Genomic DNA, 20,218 nt, shown 5'->3' with positions numbered 1-20,218 from the left:
TAAAATTAAAGCCCTGATTTTAAACCCAGCATTGGCTGGGAATTCTTTAAAAATTAAGCCTCTAGGGGCATCTAGGTGGCTCAGTTGGTTGAGTGTGCCAACTTCAGCTCAAGTCGTGATCTTGTAGTTTGTGAGTTTGAGCCCCACATCAGGCTCACTGCTGTCAGCCTGTCAGCACAGAGCCTGCTTTGGATCCTCTGTCCCCATCTCTCTGCCCCTTCCCCACTTGCCTTCTCCCCAAAATAAATACTAAAAATTAAGCCTCTATATTTAGAATAATACTTCTACTGTTTTAAGATAACTGGGTTTGACAATTTTGTTATGTTTATTTTTAGGTGATTATTCCCATGCTTTTCACCAAACTTAGAAACTTAAGCTCATAGTGGGGCTTTTGAAAGGAATTGCAGTAATTGCAAAGTATTGGCTATCTAACCATAAACTTGAAATTTATCTTTTTCCAGTGAAAACAGAATCTCTCAAAAACTGCTTTTGGGTATAACTCACATAATTCGTATCCTAAAATCCACCTCTATCTAGCCTTAAGAATTCCATTAAGTGTCATATATTCTCATTCCTTTGCAGCTGTTGTTTTGAGCAGTTGTTTAGTAACACTTGTCTTCTGTTGAGATCACTAGTCTATAGATAGAATAATCCCTAGAGTTTGAAATAACTCCCTTGTTGAGGGAAAAGTGTATACTATATCATCCACCTCTTAATCTTCCAGTGATAATACTGAATTTCTTATGTTCTTAATTAGGGAACTTATGCCTAACATGGAGTATGGAAACATTTTAATGAAAATTGTTTGAGAATACTGGGTTTGTATTGTATACTTAATGGTACGGTGGACCAAGTGACCTTGTTAGCGGTCCCTTAAAAAGTGATCATTGTTAGTGTGTCCTAGAGCTAGATAGGTTGGCGGTTTAGTATGTGAACATACTAAATGCCATTGAATTCACTTTAAGTGGATGAGTTGTATGCTGTGTGAATTAGATCTCAGTAAAGCTGTTTTATGTATTTTTAAAAGTGGTCATTGTCACAATTTTAGGGGAACTTAGATGAAGAAATATTTCTTGGCAATCAGAAGCTATTTTAGTTCTCTTATTTTCATACTACTTCTATAATAATAATTAGAGTATATAATATGCTATAATGCCTACTGACCTTCTGATGTAGTTCCCTTACTTTCAGAAACAGCATATTCATTTAAAACATACACAATTGAGTATGTAGAGAGGGGAAAACAGATGTTTAAAGAGGCCATGGTGGTTTAGCCTATGAAAGCTGTGTGATCATTGGAGAAGTCAATTATTCAGAGCTAGCTTTAGTTCCCACATAAAATGAAGATGTTGGACCACATCCTAGCTCTCAAACGCCCACAGGGCTAACCAGTTAATGTAAATGAATAAAGTTGTTTGGTTGGCATAAAGGAACCAGAAGCAGAGAGACTGTGGTGTATAGGATAGTATATGCTCTTCTAATGTTTATTTTTGTTTGTTTATTTATTAGAAAGTATGTGAGTTGTGTATGCTCTTCTAAAGAGAGCAGCACAACTCCGTTTTGGTCTGTTATTGCCTTATTTTATTGTAGGCTCAATGTAACTATCTTTTGATTCTCGAGAAAAACAGAAACTGGATTTTTAATTGCTCTTGATTTTTAAATAGTGAAACGAATCCTAAAAAAGTTTTAAACACTATGCAAGCCAAACTGCAAGGTATGAAGGATGAAGGAATCCTTCATAGGCCAAATGTTCTATATCAGCTGTTGACTAAATGACCTCTTTTGACTTGGCTAGCCATAGGACTCCCCCCACTTTTTTTTTTTTTTAAATCTTATAGAAATGCAGTGTGGTGCATACCAAAGAATATGTGTGAAACATATATGTAGGTTATAAAGTATAATACAAAATGAATAAAATTCCTAGACCTGACACATCATCTCCCTTTGTTCTCTTCCTGTTCCACATTTCCCTGCTCACTCCTCTGAGGTAACCACTATTCTACATTTTGGGATTAGATGCCTAAATGATACATTGGACTTGCCTGGTTTTGCTCGAGCCTTAAAAACAACATAGTTTTCTAGGATTTGCTTTTCAAATGATGTTTCTGGGATTTGATAAATTGAGTGTAGTTATAGTTTGTTCTTTTATCACTATTGTATAATATTCCATTGTGTGAATGTATCCACATTTATTTAGTCTCCAGCCAGTAAACATTCAGGTTATTTTCAGCTTTTGGTTCTTGTGAAGAGTGCTGCTATGCACATATTTCTGTGTGCCTCCTGAAGCATGTGCAGAAGTTTCGTAGGGTATATACCGAGGAAATGAGTTGCTTGGTTGTATAATATATGAAGACTCAACTTCATAAGATAATGTCAAACTGTTTTTCAGCATAACTGACTTAGCCCCATGATTCTTGACTCTGAAAGTTCTCCATAGCTTTGCCTTCTCTAATTTATTGTATTCTCTTCTTCCACACTTTTTTTTCTCTTGGTGAAGATGACCTGCTTCACTGCCCCCCTATTTTCTTTTTCTCAAGAACTATATGTTCTCTGCCATTTCACTTCATTAAGAACATTTTCTCTAATAAAAAGATAAAAAAGGACTGGGATGCCTGGGTGGCTCAGTCAGTTGAGTTGTCTGACTTCGGCTCAGGTCATGAGCTCATGGTTCTTGAGTTTGAGCCCCACGTTGGGGTCTGTGCTGACAGCTCAGACCCTGGAGCCTGCTTTGGATTCTGTGTCTCCCTCTCTCTCTGCCCTTCCTTCACTCGTGCTCTGTCTCTCTCTCTCTCAAAAATAAATAAACATTAAAAAAAATTTTTTTAAGGACTTTAATAGAATAGAATCATATTTAAAAATATTATCTTTTCATATTTCATATGTGTAACTTGCTAAAGGAGCCTTTTTAAAAGTTTTTCCATACAGAAATATTTACTGATAATTTAATGGTCATTCAGGCACCTGGGTGGCTCAGTTAAGTGTCTGACTCCTGGTTTCCACTCAGGTCAAGGTTTCACTGTTCAGGGAATCGAGACCCGTGTTGGGCTCTGTGTTGACAGCATGGAGCCTGCTTGGGATTCTCTGCCTTTCTCACTCTGTCTCCCTCAGAAGAAATAAATAAACGTTAAAAAAAATTTAATGGTCATTTAAAGAACTTTGTAAATTATGTTTGTCAGGTTCTGTATAGGATTACATTTAAGTTCTGTTTACTGTGGCTGTGTTTTTTTAACTGCCTCACAAATGATCTGGATATTTCTGGCACTTATGAGCTCTTAGTTGTTTCAGGAGTTGCTCAGCATAAATAATTTGAAATTTTATTGTTGGGGAGTTTTTTTTTTAATTTGGGAACATGAATTTTTCTGTAATCAATTTGAATACTTTTCTTTTAAAAAGGCTGTGAACACACAAATGTTTTCAGCTACCGTAAAAGCTACCCAAAGCCACATTTTATTTTCCTCTTCACTGTATTTTTTTGGTTTGTTTATTTAGTTATTTTGAGAGAGAGAGAGAGCAAAAGGGAAGAGGGGTAGAAGGAGAGGAGGGAGAGCAAGAGAGTCCTAAGCAGGTTCCACGCTGTCAGCACTGAGCCTGACGCAGGACTCATCCAACTAACTGTGAGATGGTGACAGCCAAAATCAAGGGTCAGACGCTTAACCAACTGAGTCACCCAGGCACCCCTTCACTGTATTTTTTATAATAGAAATAAATCATTAATTATTATTTAATCATTATAAAAAAGTATTATTTGATACTATGAAGTCCATGTACAAGTGAGTTAGGCTTTTTTTTCTTTTTCTAAATAGGCAGGTTTATTTTATTTAAAATAAATACGGATAGAGTTCCTAAACATCTTAACAAAATGAGGTAGGTTTTGGTTTATCCATTATTAAGCTTATATTGAGTTACTTTTTTTTTTTTTTAATATATTTTGTTTTTAAATAATCTCTACACCCACATGGGGCTCAAACTTACACCCCAGAGCTCAAGAGTCACATGTTCTATTGACTGAGCTAGTCAGGCGCTGCTGTAATTACTTTTTAAAAACTATGGCCACCACACCCACCTAGAACGTGTTCCTTATGCCCTTCTTTTTTGTTTTTAATTTTTAAAAATGTTTTATTTATTTTTGAGAAAGTGCGAGCAGGGGAGGGTCAGAGAGAGGGGGACAGAGGATCTTAGCAGGGTCTGCACTGACAGCACTGATCCTGATGCAGGGCTCAAATTCTCCAGCTGTGAGATCATGACCTGAGCTGCAGTTGGATGCACAACTGACTGAGCCCACCCAGGCACCCCTCCTTATGCCTTTTTCATTTATCCAAGTAAAGCTCTTGAGATTTTTGTTCTCTGCTTGAAGAGTCTAAAAAAGTGTTCAGCATGTGCATTTTTTTTTTCAAAGTAGACTTTATGCCCACTGTGGGGCTTGAACTCAGGACCCTGAGATTGAGAGTCACATGCTGTACCAGCTGAACCAGCCAGGCACCCCCAGCATGTGCATTCTTGGCAACTCTTAACCACAGCTCACATTTTTTTAAATTTAATTTAGTTTTATTTTTAAATAAACTCTCTACCCAACATGGGGCTTTAACTCATGACCTCAAGATCAGGAGTTGCATGCTCTGGGGCGTCTGGGTGGCTCAGTTGTGTCCGACCTCAGCTCAGGTCATGATCTCGCAGTTTGTGAGTTTGAGCCCCATGTGGGGCTCTGTGCTGACAGCTCAGAGCCTGGAGCCTGCTTCAGATTCTGTGTCTCTCTCCTCTTCTCTGCTAATGCTCTGTGTCTGTCTCTCAATAATAAGCGTTAACAAAAAAAAAAAAAAAAAAAAAAAAGAGTCACACGCCCTACTGTCTAAGCCAGCCGAACACCCCGACAGCTCAAATTTCTATAGAAAATTTCAATACATTTTATCATTTTCTTCTGTGGTTAATTTTGGTTTTGATAACTTTAGAAACGAATGCTTTAGGGGAAGAGCTTTTCCCATTTATTTATTTTTTAACTATTTATTTATTTTTGAATATTTATTTATTTTTGAGAGACAGCATGAGCAGGGGGAGGGGCAGAGAGAGAGGAAGACAGAATCCCAAGCAAGCTCAGTTCTATCAGCGCAGAGCCGGATGCGAGGCTTGAATGCAGGAGTTGTGAGATCATGACCTGAACTGAAACCAAGAATTGGATGCTTAACCAACTGAGCCACTCAGGTGCCCTGCTTTTCCCTTTCAGATGTTAGTGTAACATCTAAAATTTAATGGTATGAGGTTTCTTCTTAGAGTGATAAAAATGTTCTAAAATTGGATTTTGATGATGGTTGTACAACTCTGAATATACTAAAAACTGTTGAATTGTACTCTTTAAGTGGGTGAGTTTTATGGTATGTGAATTATATCTTAATAAAGTTGTTAGAATTTAATGATGTCCTAGAGGGATTTATTGACCCTTTTTTCCTGTTTCTTTTTTGATAGTCAAGTATTTGGGATGTCACATTAATTTGAGAAGCTAAAAATAACTTCTATGCTTTTGAACTTGGACCATTTTTCCCTAGTTTTTCTGATTGGCAAGGAATACATAGATATTACATTTAGGTTTTCTACTTTTTTATAGTGATCAAAATTAAAAAAAACATTTTTAATATTTACTTATTTTTGAGACAGAGCACAACCAGGGTAGGGACAGAGAGAGGGAGACACAGAATCCAAAGCAGGCCTCAGGCTCTGAGCTGTCAGCACAAAGCCCGATGTGGGGCTTGAACCCACAACCACAAACCATGAGATCATGACCTGAGCCAAAGTCGGACACCAAACTGACTGAGCCACCCTGGCGCCCCAGTGATCGAAACTTTTATTAGACATATTGAATAATCTTGACAATTCTACAAGCAGACAACAGTGGATTCTGATATGTTCTTCAAGTTTTTTGAAATTATAATACCTGCCCCTGGGTTAATGTTACTCAGTTGTCTCCCCCTAGAGGTGGAACACAGAACTCTTTTAGCATAAATATTCTATTTACCCATGGGATTGCTTATTTTCTAATAGGTAATATTTTCCCCAAGTCATTGATACTATATGTTTTTCTCAGGTTGACTTTAAAAAATTAGACTGATGGGGCCGCCTGTGTGGCTCAGTTGGTTAGGTGTCTGACTCTTGGTTTTGGCTCAGGTCATGATCTCATGGTTCATTAGATCAGGCCCCACATAGGGCTCTGGGGCTCCTTGCTGCAGTGCAGAGCTTGCCTGGGATCCCCTCTCTCCCTCCCTCTCTGCCTTTCCCCTGCTTGCATGTGTGCTCTCTCTCTCAAAATAAACTTAAAAAAATTAGACTAATTTAAGCAATTTCTTCTTTTATGTCATCTAGGTCAGTGAAAAAAGACTTATGAAAACCGGTATTTTAACTTTATTCCAAAGGCCTAAGAAATAAAAATCACACAGTTGAAAATCTCTTATCTGTATATGTTACATGGATTTAAAATAACAATGGCACTATGTGATTTTATTTTATGTGACATTCTAGAAAATACGAGTCATCTATGAGACAGAAAGCAGGTTAATGGTTACCTTGGGCCCAGGGTGGAAGAGAGGATTGACAGCCAAGGGTGTTTAGGAACTTTCAGTAGGTGATTGATGGGACTGTATTGATTGTATTTTGACTGATATAGTGATTACATGGATATATATTTGTCATAATTCATGGAACTATACTCCTAAAATGGATCTAGTTTATTATATATAAGGAAAGTTGATTAAAAGAAAAATCAAATAAGACCACACATACACATGACGTTAATTTGTATCAAGTATTGATCTTTCAATATATAGCATCATCTAATATTTCCCTGTTGTATATGTAATCAGACATTTATGTTAACTATTTCAGTGGAGAGCAAAGTACTTGTACAATTGTCATTGATGAAATAGTTTGAATAGAAGCCTACACATAGTATTTTGCAAATATAATGTCTACTTTAGTAACTCTAATTCCTTACCTTTTGATTCTATGTTACATATTCAGGTTTTGACCAAATAATAGAAATTATTGTAACCATATTAAAAGTCTTCATACAGTGCATCTATTTGTATCTAAGTCAGGTGGCCAACACTTTCTACATGCCAGGCATAGTGACCAGTGCTGAGTAAGAGAGCATGGCCCCATCCTTATGGAGTACTTTATAGTTTTCAAATTAGTTTTACATAAATATCTTACTGCATCCTTTAAGAGAGGGGAATGAAACTCAGAGAAACTGACTTTGTCCAGTTTACGCAGCTAGATGACCGAGTTAATATGATACCAAGTTCAGTTTCAGGCAATTTAGGTGGATAAAGTTACATAGTTCAGGTAGATGAATGGAAAGTTTGAGAGGGTATGTTAAATAGTTGGATCTTATCCACATCCTGGAATGTGAATAAACTTCCTTAATTGTATATAAAGTTACATGTATTCCCCTTCCAGTTGATTTTCTCTAACACCAGGATAAGAAAGTTTGAATTTCTTGGATTTCTTCCAAGACTATTTCTGATTGTTACCCCAACAGCTGAGACCCAGTAGATCCTGGGTGTCACAGGGGAGAACTCTGCATACTTGTGGCATTGAATGTGAGTGGGCCCTACATACAAAAACCTGTCATCTGACCCCATATTGATTTCACTGATTTGCAGGGCATTGTCATGGTGGTGGCAGCTGTGAGCTGAGCTGTGTTGTGCTGCAGCACAGATGCAGGAAGCTGCCAGTCTACTGAGCAGTGTAGATAGTGGGCCTGTCATGGGATGGCAGTGTGGCTGTCTTTGCCACTACTTGTGAAGGAGGCAGAATGGAATAGTGGAAAGAACATGGAACTAGCCATGAGAAGACCTAAGTTCCAATCTTAGAACTGTTACTTGAGAGCTATATTACTATGGGCTATTCTCTGTATCATTCTAGTCTTCTAAGTAAAATGAGGGAGTGATCTGTGCACCACAGATAAATCTCAACATCATTATACTAAATGAAAAAAGCTAGATACAAAAAAAAGACTGTATTTTATAATCCCATTTATAGAAGACTTCAGAAAATACAAACTAATATATAATGACAGCAGATCAGTGGTTGCCTGGGGCCAGGGGCAGAGAAAAGGAAGGAATGCAAAGAGACATGAGGAGTCTTTTGAGAGTAATAAAAATGTTCTGCATTCTTTTTTTTTTTTAAGTTTACTTTTATTTATTTTGGAAGAGAGTAAGCAGGGGAGGGGCAGAGAGAGGGGGAGACAGAATCCTAAGCAGGCTTTGCACCTGCTTAGCATGGAGGCCAATATGGGGCTCGAACTCATGAACCACAAGATCATGACCTGAGCCAAAATCAAGAGCTGGACCCTTAACCAACTGAGCCACCCAGACACCCTAGACAAATTTCTTAAAATATTGAAATGCTTGGGGCGCCTGGGTGGCGCAGTCGGTTAAGCGTCCGACTTCAGCCAGGTCACGATCTCGCGGTCCGTGAGTTCGAGCCCCGCGTCGGGCTCTGGGCTGATGGCTCAGAGCCTGGAGCCTGTTTCCGATTCTGTGTCTCCCTCTCTCTCTGCCCCTCCCCCGTTCATGCTCTGTCTCTCTCTGTCCCAAAAATAAATAAAAAACGTTGAAAAAAAAAAAATTTAAAAATTATAAAAAAAAAAAAATATTGAAATGCTTAATTTACCCAGATTTTGATCTTATATTCCATTTGATTGTTTTACTGCTTCATGGTTATTATATCCTGTCATCTTTATTTACATCCTTATAGTCACAGTGTGACAAATGTGTCAGTGGTAAATTCTTAACTCCAATATATTTGGAGCACAAGAAACATGGAAAGAAGTCATGGAAATGACTTGACACCATCCCCTACCCCAATTTTCATCCTGTATTCTATTAATGGTTTTAAATGCTCAAAATCTGTCTTTTTTGTATTGTTTTTGTTTGTTTTTAAATGTTTATTTTTGAGAGAGTAGGGTAGGAGCAGAGAGAGAGAGAGAAAGGGAGACAGAAGATCTAAAACAGGCTCTGTGCTGACAGAGAGCCCCATGCGGGGCTCAAACTCACAAACCGTGAGATCATAACTTGAGCTGAAAACGGAAACTTAACCAACTGAGCCCCCCAGGTATCCCTGCTCAAAATCCTTCTTAAGTGTTTTTTTTTTCAACGTTTATTTATTTTTGGGACAGAGAGAGACAGAGTATGAGCGGGGGAGGGGCAGAGAGAGAGGGAGACACAGAATCTGAAACAGGCTCCAGGCTCTGAGCCATCAGCCCAGAGCCCGACGCGGGGCTCGAACTCACGGACCGCGAGATCGTGACCTGGCTGAAGTCGGACGCTTAACCGACTGCGCCACCCAGGCGCCCCCATGCTCAAAATCCTTCTTAATAAATACTTCCAAAAGCCAAAACCAATTGTTAGGAGTTGACATTGAAGTTGAAAATTAACCTAGGGAAAATACTCAGTAACTCAAACATGAAGTAAGTAGCGACCATTCTGGATTAGTTGTGGCTGTATACAGCTATTCCTGATCTCCTTTCCCTAATGCTCAGGCCCTCTGTGCTTAAGACTTGCTGGAAACGCATAATCTTTAGCTGGACATGGGACAATGGGCAGCTACTTCTGAGACGTGTTTCTTTTTTTTTTTTTTTTTTTCAACGTTTATTTATTTTTGGGACAGAGAGAGACAGAGCATGAACGGGGGAGGGGCAGAGAGAGACGGAGACACAGAATCGGAAACAGGCTCCAGGCTCTGAGCCATCAGCCCAGAGCCTGACGCGGGGCTCGAACTCACGGACCGCGAGATCGTGACCTGGCTGAAGTCGGACGCTTAACCGACTGCGCCACCCAGGCGCCCCTGAGACGTGTTTCTTGGAGGAAAGCTGATTTTAGGTTTTGGTCAGAAAATAATACAAGATGAAACAGTCAGACATTAATTGAAACACAGAATATATATTTAAAAAACCAAAACATGAGTTAATAGTGAATTTTTAAAAAGCACCCCCCACCCAAAAACAAGGCAAAACCCAAATCCTAAAGGAACTCATTAGATACCATCCAAAACAACTAGGGCAGGTGTGCCTAGGTTAAGTGTCCGACTGTTGGTTTAGGCTTAGGTCATAATTTTATGGTTCATGGGTTGGAGCCCTGCATGAGGCTCCATGCTGACACTGCGGAGCCTGCTTAGGATTCTCTTTCCCTCTATCTCTGCCCCTCCCCTGCTCACTCTCTATCCCTCTTTTTCTCAAAATAAAATAGACATTAAAAACAAAATAAAATAGGGCATTACTTCTTACTCTGAAAATTGGAAATTAAAAGGAAAGAATACCTTTATTGCTGCCTTCATGTACAAACTTTACTCTGGATGATCAAATAGCCCTAGTTGTTAACTGAAAGTTGTTCTTTACAAGAAAATTCCACCAACAATGATATATTCTGAAAATTACCATTTTGCAACCCCTAATGAAATAATTGAGGCAGGTAGCAATCATTGGATGAAACTATTGGATTGATTGGCTGATGAGAAAACTTTACAATGAAGGAATCAGCCTGCAAATCTAGCAGACATTTGCATATATTCTGATATCATTTTTTTTTAATTTTTTTTTTTTTACATTTATTTATTTTTGAGAAACAGAGTGAGACAAAGCGTGAGCGGGGGAGGGGCAGAGAGAGAAGAAGACAGAATCCAAAGCAGGCTCCAGGCTCTGAGCAAGTGGTGAGCACAGAGCCTGATGCAGGGCTGGAACCCATGAACTGTGAGATCATGACCTGAGCCAAAGTCAGACGCTCAACCAACTGAGCCACCCAGACGCCCCCTAATATGATGTATTTTAAAGTGCATAGTAACACCTATGAAGTATTTTTGCCCAAAACGTAGAACTTGATTCTAATATTGGGTTATGAGATTAGGCCAAAACACAACAGGACACCTAGTTAAATTTGAATTTCAGATGAATAATGAGTGATTATTTTTTTTTTATTATTATTTTTTAGTATAAGGATGTCACATACTTGGAACATACTTGGTTTCTGCAAGAAGTCATTGGAGTAGAAAGGGAAAAAAGAAATGATGGGGTATTGCTCTGCAAGAAAAAAGATTTAAGAGACATGACAACCAAATGTGTGCACTTTGTTTGGATTCTGAGTTAAACAAAAATATTTTTGTAAAAAGATATTTTTAAAAATATATGTTTAAATACTTTATTGTTGGGAAAACTGGACAGCAACATGCAAATACACAAAAATTAACTCAAAATGGATTAAAGTCTGAAAGTAAGAGCTGAAACCATAAAACTTCTAGGAGAAAACGTAAGTGGTAAGCTCTTTGACACCAGTTCTGGCAATGATTTTTTGGATTTGACACCAAAAGCAAAGGCAACAAAAGCAAAAATAAAGCAGAACTGCATCACACTAAAAAGCTTCTATATGTCAGAAGAAACCATCAATAAAATGAAAAGGCAGCCTACTGAATGGGAGAAAATATTTGTAAATCGTATATCTGATAAAGGGTTAATACCTAGAATATATATAAAAAAAAAAAAAACCCTATAACTCAATAGCAAAGCAAATAATCTGAAAACAAAAATAAGCAGAGGATCTGAATAGCCATTTTTCCAAAGACCTACAGATGGCCAACAGGTACATGAAAAGATGCTTAGCATCACTCATCATCAGGAAAATGTAAATCAAAACCACAGTGGGGGGCACCTGAGTGGCTCAGTCGGTTAAGCTTAGGTCATGATCTTGTGGTTTGTGAGTTCTAGCCGTTCATTGGACTCTGTGCTGACAGCTCCGTGCCTGGAGCCTGCTTCGGGTTCTGTGTCTCTCTGTCTGCCCCTCCCCTGCTCGCTCTCTCTCTCTCTCTCTCTCTCTCTCTCTCAAAAATAAACATTAAAAAAATTTGGGAGGGGCACCTGGGTGGCTCAGTGGGTTAAGCATCTGACTTCAGCTCAGGTCATTATCTCACAGTCTGTGAGTTCAAGCCCCATCTCGGGCTCTGTGCTGACAGCTCAGAGCCTGGAGCCTGCTTCAGATTCTGTGTCTCCCTCTCTTTCTATACCTCCCCCACCCACACTGTGTCTCTCTCTCAAAAACAAATACACACTAAAAAAACTAAAATAAAATTTTTAAGATATTTTAGCAAAGGAAATAAAGAATAGAAGAAGCAAGTATGGCAAATTTTGATAATTGAAGAATCTAGGGGTAGTTAATGTGAGGGTTTATGGTACAATTCTATTCACTTTTGGGATATTAGGAATTTTTCGTAATATTTTAAAATGCTGTGGGTAGATTACTGTGCTTGAAATTTGCCAAGCAGTTAGTAGGTGCTTTACAGAATCTGCCTGCTATACAATCAATACACGTAGAGAGTATTTAATATATCTAATTGTACTGTCAATACCTGTCAATACCAATTATTTTAGTTGAAGAAGCTGAGGCCCAGAGACATTAAATAATTTAATCACATGTCGCGTCTGATTCTTGGCAGAGCTTGACTGGATCCTGGATTTTTTTGATACCTAATCCAGTTATTTTCTGCTATATTATTTACTACTAAACAAACTCTTTGATGGTCTACTGGCCCGTTTAAAATAAAAGTCTTATTTGACATCTTAAAATAGAAAAGAAGAAACAATGTGAATGTTTTGCTCTCTGTTCAGTTTTCTCCCTACAGAATAAAAATATGTTTGGTGGTGGTGGTAGTAGTTTTAAGATCCATGTTTATGGGATGTCCATGATGTGTTATACCAGTGCTTTAGTATTAGTTCCTTCTAAATCCACTGACAAAGTGGGCATGTCACTATTTTATTATAGCTAACATTTCTAAGAAGGATGAAGGGATGTTCTACAATAAAATAACTACACAGAAAATATCAAATAAAAGTAAAAACATGCATTTATGGATGGGTGTAAAGAGAAGGGTCATTATCCTGGTAAGCCTGCCTAAAGAAATCTAGAGCAAAAATCCTGGGGTACAGAAAAATAAAGTTCATTACAGTGATATTTTGGCAGCTTGAATCCCAACGTACTTAAATAAATTTGTAGAAAAATTAGTTTAGTGTAGTTTCTTCCCCCCACCCTCCACCCCTTCTAAGGGAGACCTATTGCTACTCGTAGGTTACAGCCTTTGTCTGGGAAACTACTACAACTTACAACCCAGGTTATCTTGTTTTTTTGTTTTTTTTGTTTTTTTCAACGTTTATTTATTTTTTTGGGGACAGAGAGAGACAGAGCATGAACGGGGGAGGGGCAGAGAGAGAGGGAGACACAGAATCAGAAGCAGGCTCCAGGCTCTGAGCCATCAGCCCAGAGCCCGACACGGGGCTCGAACTCACGGACTGCGAGATAGTGACCTGGCTGAAGTCGGACGCTTAACCGACTGCGCCACCCAGGCGCCCCCCCAGGTTATCTTGTTAACAGACCACCAGTGTTGGACTTTTTTGTTCTCCCTAATTATCTAATCAGGTGCTGAGGAACGTACTTTTAAAATGATCCTTTGCTCTCATCTTATTTAACCACTGAAAGATAAACCCAATAATACAATTTGAATAAAACATGATTTTAAGAGTAATTTATGTTTGCATTAGTATTGTCAATTTAAGATGACAACCGGGATGCCTGGGTGGCTCAGTTGGGTAAGTGTCCAGCTCTTGATCTTGGCTCAGGTCATGATCTCACAGTTTGGGATCGAGCCCTACATCAGGGTCTGTGCTGACAGTGCAGAGCCTGCTTGGGATTCTCTCTCTCCCTCTCTTTCTGCCTCTCCCCAGCGCGCGCTCTCTCTCTCTCTCTCTCTCAAAATAAATAAACTTAAAAATAAAATGACAACCAATAAACATTATTTTAGGGGTTCACTCCAAGATGTTTTTTAAAATGTTTTATTTATTTTGAGAGCAAGCGAGCATGTGAGCAGGGGAGGGGCAGAGAGAGAGGATCCCAAGCAGGCTCCGTGCTGTCAGCACAGAATCAAACACAGGGCTCCATCTCCTGAACTATGAGATCATGACCTGATCTGAAATTAAGAGTTATATGCTTAACCAACTGAGCCACCCAGGCACCCCTCCAACAGGTTTTTAAAAATGAAATTCTGGTGGCACCTGGGTGGCTTAGTTGGTTAAGTGTCTGACTTGGCTCAGGTCATGATCTCATGGCTTGTGATTTCAAGCCTCATATCCAGCTCTGTGCTGACGGCTCAGAGCCTGGAGCCCATTTCAGATTCTGTGTCTCCCTTTCTCTCTGCCCCTCCCCCCTTCTGACTCTGTCTCTCTCTCAAAAATAAATAAACATTGGGGCGCCTGGGTGGCCTTAGCTGGTTGAGCATCTGACCTTGGCTCAGGTCATGATCTCACAGTTTGTGAGTTTGAGCCCCACATTGGGCTCGTTGCTGTCAGCCTGTCAGTGCAGAGCCCACTTCAGACCCTCTGTCCCCCTCTGTCTGCCCCTTCCCCGCTTGTGCTCTCCCCAAAACAAATAAATATAAAAATTAAATTAAAAAAAATTTTTTTTAAATGTTTATTTTATTTTTGACAGAGACAGAGGGGGGCAGGGACAGAGAGAGAGGGAGACACAGAATCTGAAGCAGGCTCCAGGCTCCCACCTGTCAGCACAGAGCCTGCCGCGGGGCTCGAACTCACAGATCATGAGATCATGACCTGAGCTGAAGTCGGACGCCCAACCGACTGAGCCACCCAGGTGCCCTAATTTTTTTTAATTTTTAAATGGAATTCAGATTTAGCCAGATGAATAGAATAGTTTGTGTAAAGGACTTAGGCATAATTCTTTGCATAAAATATAACTCAATACATTTTAAAATATAACTCAATAAATTTTAGTTTAATCAGATCATCAAAGTAGTATGACTGTGCACTATCTGCTGAAAAAATGTGATTAGCCTTATTACATACAAATTTTTTTTGAACTATATTAAGTGCAGAGGTGACGTTGGTAAATATATTGTATCAGGCTTTTCTAGTTTTTAAGGACTCTGAGGTTGTCTCCATTACTTTGGGTGATGGGACTTGTAGAGTTAGGAAACAGAGAAAATGTCTCCAACGACATAAGTTTCATACATTCTTTTTTTTTTTTAATGTTTTATTTATTTTTGAGAGAGAGGGAGAGAGAGCTTGAGTGGGGGAGGGACAGAGAGAAAGGAGACAGAATCTGAAGCAGGCTCCAGGCTCCGCACTGTCAGCAGGGTCCAACCCACAAACTGAGATCAGGACCTGAAGTCATATGCTTAACTGACTGAGCCGCCCAGGTGCCCCCAGGCAATCTTGTAATCCTTTAGTTGCCTTGGTTAAAAAATAGAAATGGTGAAACTTTTTGTTCTTTGTCCTGTCTAAGCAGATTGTGTTCGTTCAACAAATACTGGTTACGCACCTTTCTAGCTCAAATGCTAGACTGAGCAGATCATACTGCTTTTCTCTTGAAGAATTCACATTATAGTATAAGGCAGAGCCACCTTACGTCATCTCTGGAACAAGGCTGGCAATAAATTTAAAAAATATATGAGTCTGTAATAAGTGCCCTATCAGTTTTACAGTCAAAACACTATAGGAGTTTGGAGAGAGAAATCTTATCTCCCTGGGGTAATTCATGTATTCAGCAAACATTATTTATAATTGTGTGAATTTTTTTAATGGCTATAACAAACAGCATATGAAAATGCTTATGTAAATAGATTTAAAAAGTGGATTATAATATAGTTATGAGTACAATGTTATATACAATGTTTAAAAAATGAATTAAAAAAAAAAAAGGCCAGGGAGAAAAACACCAAAATAGTAACAAGTAGTTGTATCAGGTCAATTTGAGAAGGCTGGGAGGGAGGAAGGTAGATGGATTTAGAAATATATTTTTTAAAGAAGATATAGTGGCATAGTTTCAAAATTTTAAAAACAGCTGTTCTAGAGGTCCTGCTCTGGGTGATGGAGACAGCAATGAAATAGAAATAACAATAGAAAAGGTAACAGATACCAGCATTTATTGGTATATAATAGTCCTCCTTGGGGGAGGGGAACTAGTTGGTAGAGGGCTAGTGTTAGAAGGAGACTATTACATAACAGCTTTTGAATTTGGCTCAGGTCATGATCTCACAGTTCAGTTGTTCATCTCGTGAGATCAAGCCCTGCATCAGGCTCTGAGCTGACAGCACAGAGCCTTCTTAGGATTCTCTTTCTCCTCTCTCTCTGCCTTACCCCCTGCTTGAGTGCTTGCTCGCTCTCTCTCTCTCTTAAATAATGTTTAAATAAACATGTAACTAATAAATTGAGAGTTTACTTTCGCTCTGTAATTGCTTCACAGTATCCCATTTAATGGGTTGTTATTAACCAGTTCCTATACTGATTCTTTGTTATTATATAAAGTGCTGTGATGAATAACTTTGTACCTATGTCACTTTGTACTTCTACACAATATCTGTAAGATAGGTTCCTAAAAGTAGAATTGCTGGGTCAGTGTGTTTGCGTTTGTAATTTTGATAAATATAGATCAGTGGACTAAAACCATAGCCACCTGGGGGACTTTGTCAGTGTTGTTAGGTTTGTCCCCCTCAATGCCTGGGAGGTTTGTTTTTTTTGTTTTTGTTTTTGTTTAATTTTTCTATGTATCTGGGATGGGGTTCAGTTATCTTTATATTTTTAAGTTCCTAGGGTGATTCTGATGTTTACCCCAGAAGGAAGAGGAGGTTGGACCTTTGTAAAATGGAATGTGGTACAAAAAAGCATATCTAATTTTAAAACAAAAGAGCAGCTCTTTCTGCTCATGGGTCCCATCCCTGTGCTTTAATGAAAACACCTTTTTCCTTTTCAAAAAGAAAACACAAAAAATAAAAGAATGTAGGCTAACTGTGGGGCTCAGAAAGGCAGCACACTGCCAGTTAATACAGAAGCATGCCAGTGGCTGCTTTAATCTGCATGTTCAGATTACTACTATCTCCAGCATCTTCCCCTCCCATGGTATTATGGGATATGCAAGCATTGTAAGAGGAATATGTTAGTATTTCAGGTACGGATTAAGGGATGCAGTAGAAGTCATGGTTATCAGAGTTTGGTATGTCACCAAGGAAATGAGTATGTGAAATATATGATTTTGTACAACCTGTGGAAATTGAAGACTGCATAGCACTTAAGCTGTTGCTCTGGGTTAGGCTGAGCCAAGTAGGAAATGTAACTGCTTAGAAGTAATTTAAAATACAACAAAACATTGAAGGCTTATTTTGTTCTAGCATCTGTGCTAAGTGAAGTTAGTAGTATAGAAATAAATCACAGTAGTAATAACTACCAATACTTACTGGGCACTGAGTATGTACGAGGCATTATGCTGAGAGTTTTACAAGTATTTTCTTATTCATTCATTCATTCATTCATTTTCTTTTTTTTTTAATTTTTTTTTCAACGTTTATTCATTTTTGGGACAGAGAGAGACAGTATGAACGGGGGAGGGGCAGAGAGAGAGGGAGACACAGAATCGGAAACAGGCTCCAGGCTCCGAGCCATCAGCCCAGAGCCCGACGCGGGGCTCGAACTCACGGACCGCGAGATCGTGACCTGGCTGAAGTCGGACGCTCAACCGACTGCGCCACCCAGGCGCCCCGCATTCATTCATTTTCAAAGTGTATGTTCACATGCGAGCAGGAGACGGGGAGAGAGAAAGAATCTTAAGCAGGCTCCACACTCAGCACAGAGCTCGATGTGGGACTTGATCCCTTGACCCTGGGATCACGACCTGAACAGAAATCAAGAGTTGGTCACTCAATTGACTGAGCCACAGGTGCCCCAAGTATTTTCTCATTGAATCCTAATCCTAGGAACTGTAGGGGCTATTACATTCCTATTTAACAGTTGAGATGGGGCACCTGGGTGGCTCAGTCAGTTAAGCATCGGACTCTTGATTTCGGCTCAGGTCATGATTTCACGGGTCGTGAGTTCAAGCCCCACATTGGACTCTGCACTGACAGTGTGGAGCCTGCTGGGGATTCTCTCTCTCACTGCCCCTCCGCCACTCACGCATGTGCTTCTCTCTCTCTCAAATACATAAACTTAAAAAAAAATTAACAGTTGAGAAAAATGAGTTTCATAGATGTTAAATAAATAACTTGCCGAAGGTCACACATGTATCTACTTCATAAGATTAAAGGTTAACAAATGGTATTTAGAACAGTGCCTGGTACATAATAAATGCTCAAAAATATTAGTTGCTATTATTATTATTATTATTATTATTATTACTGAAGTACAGAGGAAATACCAGTTATCCCTTGCCTAGGGCATATGTCACAGAAGAAAAATATAAATAGAATTTCTCTTGGGAAAGACAGATATTCCAGCTAGAAGAAACAGTTGTAAAGGGATTGGTAGCCTGATTTGGCTACCGCATATTGTACTTGGTGGTAAAATGGTAGAAGAGGATGAGAAATGAAAGAAGGCATCATGGGAGGGTGGGGCAGAGAGCTATTGAGCTATTTTGAAAGGATGTGCATAACTCATTTTAGGCAGGGGGGTTGGGAACATTTCAAGCAAAGATACAACATGTAAAAAGGCATAGAAACATTGTTACAGTTATCTACTGCTGTGCAGTAAACTACCCCAAAATTAAATGATTTGAAACAACTATTTGCCCACGGTTCTTTGAGCCCTCTGTTTGGACTAGGCTTAGTTAGGTAATTCTGGTCTCACTGGGCCAGTCACTCGTGTGGCTGCAGTCATTTCGTGGTGCCACTGGGGCAGAATAGTCTAAGATGGCTTCTCTCACATGTCTGACTTTGATGATGACTATTGGCTGGACTTCACCTGTCCGCAGAGAGTTGCAAGAGAACAGAAGCTGCAAGGGTTCTTGAGGCCTAGGTATGGAAGTCACACAGTGTCACCCCTACCACATTCTGTCAGGCAAAACAAGTCACAAGGCTAACCTAGATGCAATGGGAGGAAAAAGACACTGCCTCTTGATGTGAAAGGACCTGCAAAGAATTTGTGGCCTTCCCTGACTCCCCCAAATCTACCACAGATGGAAAAGGTCAGGATGAGTTTAGGATATATTACTTAGGCTTCTTTGGCCTTTTCTGTAGCCTAAGTAGCATTTCCTCCAAAGTTAATTATACACTGTACTTTAATCACCTTTATTACCTGGCCCTGAGCTCTGTTTCTCTAACAGTGGTGTGGAGAATTCCTCAGGATCCTGATTTTAGTAATAAACCAGGATTATGTGTTATTAACACATTATTTGTTAGTATTAAATACCTCACTGTTAAAAGTTTTTAAGCATTTTAATGTTCTACCATATAAAACCTTTTTTAAAGTTTATTTTAATAATTGCTATACCCGGGGCGCCTGGGTGGCGCAGTCGGTTAAGCGTCCGACTTCAGCCAGGTCACGATCTCGCGGTCCGTGAGTTCGAGCCCCGCGTCGGGCTCTGGGCTGATGGCTCAGAGCCTGGAGCCTGTTTCCGATTCTGTGTCTCCCTCTCTCTCTGCCCCTCCCCTGTTCATGCTCTGTCTCTCTCTGTCCCAAAAATAAACGTTGAAAAAAAAAAAAATAATTGCTATACCCACGTGGGGCATGAACTCACAACCCTGAGATTATGAGTCACATGTTCTTCCTACTGAGTCAGCCAGGTGCCCCAGCAACCATATAAAATCATTTTTTTAAAGCACTTGATTTTTTTTTTTTTTTTTTTGGTAATTACTGTTTTTTAAAATAATATCTACACACAGCATGGGGCACGAACCCACAACCCCAAGGTCAAGAGTCATGTGCTCTACCAACTGAGCCAGCCAGATGCCCCTATAAGATCTTGACCAATTTTTTAAATCTCAGGTAAATTACTTTATTTGTATTCTGCACAAGTTGACATCTACAACCACCTACCTTTACTTACCTTTTAGAATGATCTGAGACCCTGAATTAGATTCTGAATTGATGTTTTTACCTCTTTATTCAACTAGCTTTTACCAGTACCCAGCAGATACAAATGTGATTTCCTCTGAGTTATGTTAGTTTATAATCCTCTGTGGTTTGCTATTTAATTCTGCTTTCCATTCTGAAGGACTTCTTAGCCTTTGTTCATTAATCATAGGAAACAGTTGTGCAACATGCTTTGACATTAACTTGAACATCTAAAATTAGTCTTGCTACAATCAGTGGTTGGGAACAATGTTTCAGTAGTTTGTGACATGTGTTAAGTAGACATTGCAAGATTGGAAGGAACTCCCTAGAAAAAAGTAAGTGACTTGTGTGTGTGTGGGC

At 39.3% G+C, this 20,218-nt stretch overlaps 1 protein-coding gene across 5 annotated transcripts in view; it reads left to right on the top strand.

The window, feature by feature from the left end:
• KIF24 (kinesin family member 24) overlaps positions 1-20,218 on the top strand; it is a 76,284-nt gene that overhangs the window by 6,175 nt on the left and 49,891 nt on the right. The window lies entirely within an intron of this gene.

The sequence above is a fragment of the Leopardus geoffroyi genome, chromosome D4 (assembly GCF_018350155.1).
Source record: "Leopardus geoffroyi isolate Oge1 chromosome D4, O.geoffroyi_Oge1_pat1.0, whole genome shotgun sequence".
Taxonomy (NCBI): domain Eukaryota; kingdom Metazoa; phylum Chordata; class Mammalia; order Carnivora; family Felidae; genus Leopardus; species Leopardus geoffroyi.
This window is presented reverse-complemented; position numbering and strand designations above follow the sequence as displayed.